Source organism: Ranitomeya imitator, chromosome 8, assembly GCF_032444005.1.
Source record: "Ranitomeya imitator isolate aRanImi1 chromosome 8, aRanImi1.pri, whole genome shotgun sequence".
NCBI classification, from domain to species: Eukaryota; Metazoa; Chordata; class Amphibia; order Anura; family Dendrobatidae; genus Ranitomeya; species Ranitomeya imitator.
The window spans coordinates 182,207,039-182,214,348 of NC_091289.1; the positions used below are offsets into that span (position 1 = coordinate 182,207,039).

The following is a 7,310-nucleotide window of genomic DNA, read 5'->3' on the forward strand; positions in this document are numbered from 1 at the left end:
ATAACTAGTATAATACTGCCCCTATGTACAAGAATATAACTACTATAATACTGCCCCTATATACAAGAACATAACTACTATAATACTGCTCCTATGTACAAGAATATAACTACTATAATACTGCTCCCTAAGTACAAGAATATAACTACTATAATACTGCTCCTATGTACAAGAATATAACTACTATAATACTGCTCCTATGTACAAGAATGTAACTACTATAATACTGCTCCTATGTACAAGAATGTAACTACTATAATACTGCTCCTATGTACAAGAATATAACTAGTATAATACTGTCCCTATGTACAAGAATATAACTACTATAATACTGCCACTATGTACAAGAATATAACTAGTATAATACTGCCCCTATGTACAAGAATATAACTACTATAATACTGCCACTATGTACAAGAATATAACTACTTTAATACTGCCCCCTATGTACAAGAATATAACTACTATAATACTGCCTCCTATGTACAAGAATATAACTACTATAATACTGCTCTTATGTGCAAGAACATAACTACTATAATACTGCCTCTATGTACAAGAATATAACTACTATAATACTGCTCCTATGTACAAGAATATAACTACTATAATACTGCCCCTATGTAAAAGAATATAACTACTATAATACTGCCCTCATATACAAGAATATAAGTACTACAATACTGCCCCTATATACAAGAACATAACTACTATAATACTGCTCCTATGTACAAGAATATAACTACTATAATACTGCTCCTATGTACAAGAATATAACTACTATAATACTGCTCCTATGTACAAGAATATAACTACTATAATACTGCTCCTATGTACAAGAATATAACTAGTATAATACTGTCCCTATGTACAAGAATATAACTACTATAATACTGCTGCTATGTACAAGAATATAACTACTATAATACAGCTCCTATGTACAAGAATATAACTACTATAATACTGCCCCTATGTACAAGAATATAACTACTATAATACTGCCCCATGTACAAGAATATAACTACTATAATACTGCTCCTATGTACAAGAATATGACTACTATAATACTGCCCCATGTACAAGAATATAACTACTTTAATACTGCTCCTATGTACAAGAATATAACTACTATAATACTGCCCTTATGTACAAGAATATAACTACTATAATACTGCTCCTATGTACAAGAATATAACTACTATAATACTGCCCCATGTACAAGAATATAACTACTTTAATACTGCTCCTATGTACAAGAATATAACTACTATAATACTGCCCCTATGTACAAGAATATAACTACTATAATACTGCTCCCTATGTACAAGAATATAACTACTATAATACTGCTCCTATGTACAAGAATATAACTACTATAATACTGCCCCTATGTACAGGAATATAACTACTATAATACTGCTCCTATGTACAAGAATATAACTACTATAATACTGCTCCTATGTACAAGAACATAACTACTATAATACTGCTCCTATGTACAAGAATATAACTACTATAATACTGCTCCTATGTACAAGAATATAACTACTATAATACTGCTCCTATGTCCAAGAATATAACTACTATATAATACTGCTACTATGTACAAGAATATAACTACTATAATACTGCTCCTATGTACAAGAATATAACTACTATAATACTGCTCCTATGTACAAGAATATAACTACTATAATACTGCTCCTATGTACAAGAATATAACTACTATAATACTGCTCCTATGTACAAGAATATAACTACTATAATACTGCTCCTATGTACAAGAATATAACTACTATAATACTGCTCCTATGTACAAGAATATAACTACTATAATACTGCTCCTATGTACAAGAATATAACTACTATAATACTTGGTAATACTGTATGAATGAAAATAGAAAGAACTAACCTCAAAGATTAGAGGAGATGAAGGTAAAGGAGCCGGGGAATGAGGCGATGAGGATGGATGAGGTGAGGAGCGACATAGAGCCTGGTGAGACCAATTAGGTTGCGGGATCCTGCTGAGACCCTGATTAAACTGCAGTTTCTTTGTGCAGCAGAAGTCATAGAAGATGATTTTAACTGTTGTCTTTAAGCGATTGCTTAAATTGTTGCTACTATGGGGAGGGAAGGAAGATATTCAATCCCATTTAACTCTTGCTGCTGCCTGGTGCTTTTTTGGGGGGGATGCCTGATGATTTGAATGAACAATTGGTGGGGCACTTAGTTACTGTAACTTTGCGTTATTATAAGGGATGGTATTCTGACAGCAAGCAATTCATTCTCTTGGTGCATCACACTATGGTAATATCAAGGTGGCTGGCGCAGTACCAACTACAGGTGAGTGAAGCTCAGCCCTTCGACCATAGCCTGGTCCACATACAGGGCAGGTGCCAGCCGTATGATACAGCCAACATCTGTACCACCAGCGTCCAAAGCTACGTCCGATCGGTGCTGTTTAACCATTTAGGTGCATTTTTGGTGCTTCAATAAAGCGCAGCCAGAGACTGGGCTTCATAGGAGAGATTCAATTTGCCGGACTTCACAGTAGTATATCAGTTTAACAATATGCTGCAAAAATGTTGTACATGCAAACAATCAAGTACAAAACAATAGAGTAAAAATTCAAAAAAAAAAATGACAAAAATAAACATTTAAATCATTTTCAAAATGCAGTAAATAAAAAAAAAAAAAAAATGCACACATATTTCGAATTGCTGCATCCCTAAAACTTTACTGTATCAAAGTGTAAGATTATTTAAAACCCCAAATAGAAAAAAATAAATAAAAGCACCTGGATCGCCCATTTTAGGCAACAATGCCATAGAAAGCGATCAGGACTTTGTATGTTCCTCAAGACGGCATCAATAAAACCTTGAGCTCAGTGTGCAAAAAAAAAACACCAATCCCTCACAGGGGTACATCGTCAGAAAAATAAAAGTGTTACAGTTTTCAGAAATGGCGACACGAACCTAATGTTTTTTTTTACAAAATTCTGAATTTTTTTAAACTAGTAAAATATAATATAAATCAGAACTACAACAATAATAAAAAAAAGAATAAAAAAAGTTTTAATACTTGGAAGAATATAAGGGGAAAAAAATGGTAAAAATCGAATCGTCTAGCTATGAAGGGGTTAAGAGTCTAGCTTTAGAGATCGCAGGAGGTTTGTATTAGGAAGTTCCGTGACAGATCCGCAATAAACTGTTACTGACGCCGTAGTTTCCACTTAGCCACAACTTTGCTGGACACATTCCCATTGCAGGTCAGACACACGCGCTTTGCTTTATTCCACCAGCCTGACATTGGCAGCGCGCCAGTGCGGTATTATCCCATGGTTACGTGGCATTATATGGCGCTGTGACTCAGAGCCGCAGATTTACAGCAGGTTTCAGTATTTGTGCTAAAAATACAAAGCATCACAATCCCTGCATATTAAAGGCATCACGGAGAGAAAGCCGGAGACGTGAGCGGGCGTCCAGCAACTCCGCCTGTCACCGGCAGAGAGGTGACAGCTGTCATATCTCATTATTAGAAAACCTTGAGAGTTTCTTGCCTATAGCAGAAGAGGATGTTATGGATAAAACCCAGAGAGCAAAGTTATTGCACACAGCAAAGAGACTGGCGTCACCTGCAGGAGAACGACCGCTGTGACCCCCATCTTATTAGCGATAAATAGAAATTACTCCCATCAAAAAACTATCATAAGTAGATCCAGAGCGGAGCGTGCGGCCGCACAGCAATACATGGAGCTGCACGCTCCGCTCCCAAGTGCCGGCGGCAGAGCCGGTATGCTACCATGCGAGACTCGTAGAGTATGAGCCCTAATGCAGAGAAAGTGCAGAAATGTGCAGCCAAGCTGTAGAGCCCCTGATGCCAATCATAATGCTGCCGTGGCATGGCACAGTGTCACTAGTAAAAAGGAACTATGCCACCATAAGATGTCACCACCGGCACAGTGCCCTCTAACATTAGCCACAGTGACACCATCATAATATCCACAGTGCCCTCTGACATTAGCCACATTGCCACAATCATAATATCCACAGTGCCCTCTAACTTTAGCCCCAGTGCCACCATCATAATATCCACAGTGCCCTCTAACATTAGCCACAGTGCCACCATCATAATATCCACAGTGCCCTCTAACATTAGCCACATTGCCACCATCATAATATCCACAGTGTCCTCTACCTTTAGCCACATTGCCACCATCATAATATCCACAGTGCCCTCTAACATTAGCCACATTGCCACCATCATAATATCCACAGTGTCCTCTACCATTAGCCACAATGCCACCATCATAATATCCACAGTGCCCTCTAACATTAGCCACATTGCCACCATCATAATATCCACAGTGCCCTCTAACATTAGCCACATTGCCACCATCATAATATCCACAGTGTCCTCTACCTTTAGCCACATTGCCACCATCATAATATCCACAGTGCCCTCTAACATTAGCCACATTGCCACCATCATAATATCCACAGTGTCCTCTACCATTAGCCACAATGCCACCATCATAATATCCACAGTGCCCTCTAACATTAGCCACAGTGCCACCATCATAATATCCACAGTGCCCTCTAACATTAGCCACATTGCCACCATCATAATATCCACAGTGTCCTCTACCATTAGCCACAATGCCACCATCATAATATCCACAGTGCCCTCTAACATTAGCCACATTGCCACCATCATAATATCCACAGTGTCCTCTACCATTAGCCACAATGCCACCATCATAATATCCACAGTGCCCTCTAACATTAGCCACATTGCCACCATCATAATATCCACAGTGCCCTCTAACATTAGCCACATTGCCACCATCATAATATCCACAGTGTCCTCTACCTTTAGCCACATTGCCACCATCATAATATCCACAGTGCCCTCTAACATTAGCCACATTGCCACCATCATAATATCCACAGTGTCCTCTACCATTAGCCACAATGCCACCATCATAATATCCACAGTGCCCTCTAACATTAGCCACATTGTGGATATTATGATGGTGGCAATGTGGCTAATGTTAGAGGGCACTGTGCATATTATGATGGTGGCATTGTGGCTAAAGGTAGAGGACACTGTGGATATTATGATGGTGGCAGTGTCCTCTACCTTTAGCCACATTGCCACCATCATAATATCCACAGTGCCCTCTAACATTAGCCACATTGAGACCATCATAATATCCACAGTGCCCTCTAACATTAGCCACATTGCCACCATCATAGTATCTACAGTGCCCTCTAACATTAGCCACATTGCCACCATCATAATATCCACAGTGTCCTCTACCATTAGCCACAATGCCACCATCATAATATCCACAGTGCCCTCTAACATTAGCCACATTGTGGATATTATGATGGTGGCAATGTGGCTAATGTTAGAGGGCACTGTGCATATTATGATGGTGGCATTGTGGCTAAAGGTAGAGGACACTGTGGATATTATGATGGTGGCAGTGTCCTCTACCTTTAGCCACATTGCCACCATCATAATATCCACAGTGCCCTCTAACATTAGCCACATTGAGACCATCATAATATCCACAGTGCCCTCTAACATTAGCCACATTGCCACCATCATAGTATCTACAGTGCCCTCTAACATTAGCCACACTGCCACCATCATAATATCCACAGTGCCCTCTAACATTAGCCACAACATTGACACCATCATAATATCCATAGTGTCCTATAACATTAGCCACAACATTGACACCATTATAATATCCAGTGTCCTCTACCATTAGCCACAGTGTCACCATCATATTACCCACAGTGCCCTCTGACAACACTCACAGTGCCACCATAAAACAAGCAAAATGCATCAATAATATCAGTTACAATTAGCCATAATTGTCATCTGGTGTTGCTATAATTAAGGGGCACTTTGAGGGGTATGTTTGTGTTCCTGGTGGCACAATAAGTAGACTTGTGCTATTTCTAGGCTCACTACAGGACAAGTACACCCTTGAATACAAATAAGCCATTGTTATTTGCAGGGGCTTCCTATGTGGTTCTACTTAAGAAGAAAAGTACCTGGCCAGCAATCTCTGCAAAGATGAGTTGTGTCTGGGAGAAGTCATCGTGGATGCCTGGATCAGGTGGAGTAGAAAATATAAAGATTGACTTCAATCAGTGCAGACGTCACATATAAGGTAACTGCTCCTAAATAATGCTACTGACTGTATATAATATACACTCTAGAATTGTTCTACTCTACAGAGAGGTAATGGAGGGGCTGACATTCTTGTCTGTGAAACGAGGACTTTTACACAGGACAAGTTTGTTTGTTTGTTTTTCATGATTCCATAATTTTTTTCCCTCAGAATTGAGTGACTCCATAATTTTTACCCTATGCTTGGTTAAAAAAAGTAACCATTACTGACTACCAAATTTTCTGCTCTTGATTTCTTTTAGTGTTTCTTAAAGCCAGAAAGTTGCCATTTGAAATGATTTTAGTTTTGTGCCATGTCTGTGATCTGCTTTTTTTCTACAAAATTAAACAACTGAATGAACATCCACCACGGTCGGCGATTCCATAATTTGTGCCAGGGGTTGTATGATAAGTAAATATATACTTGGGTTGAAGTTGTATTCTGATGTATTCCACCCCCAGGTACTGCTTTTCATACAGTTCCTCCCTCATTGCTTTGTACGGTGTAATCCCTTACTACATACAAAGTCCTAAAAAACACCAGTATACAGGCAAAGATGCTTACCTGTTCAAGGCCTCCAACAGTTGCACTAACCAAGGTACAGCGGACCGCACTGGTGCACTGTATATTTTTCCGGGGTGCGGCTGGGCCCTAGATGGCTCTGTACACTGTGGCCTCTGTTCACACAGGATGCATTATGGTGAGCCCGCTACCTGGCGTCATTAATAGGCTTTGAGCCATATACTTTGCATTCCTGTGTGAACACACCACATACAGACTATTTATTTGCACAGGTGCACCAAGCGGCCAATTCCTCATTGTAGGGTGGCTGCATTATCGGTATTATTGCACCTGTGTATTTGCCATCTTAATTTGGGTCCGCTGCACCTTGGTTAGTGCAATTGTTGGAGGCCTTGAACAGGTAAGCATCTTTGCCTGTATACTGGTGTTTTTTTTGTTTAGAATAGTGGAGGGTTTTCCTCTTATGGTGTTTTTTCTACATACAAAGTCCTCCCTTAATATTATATACAGTGCCCTCCCTTATTATATGATACAGCGACTGTTGTCTCTGTCTGTGATTTGTACTTTTTTTTTAGGAGGTCTGCAGTGTGGCACCTAT

At 39.3% G+C, this 7,310-nt stretch overlaps 1 long non-coding RNA gene across 1 annotated transcript in view; it reads right to left on the reverse strand.

The window, feature by feature from the left end:
- LOC138647546 (uncharacterized) overlaps nucleotides 1–2,049 on the reverse strand; it is a 31,589-nt gene extending 29,540 nt beyond the window's left edge. Inside the window, exon 1 of the long non-coding RNA XR_011314995.1 lies at nucleotides 1,913–2,049. This is a non-coding gene — a long non-coding RNA (uncharacterized lncRNA). The remainder of the gene's footprint in view (nucleotides 1–1,912) is intronic.
- Nucleotides 2,050–7,310: the final 5,261 nt, after the last annotated feature.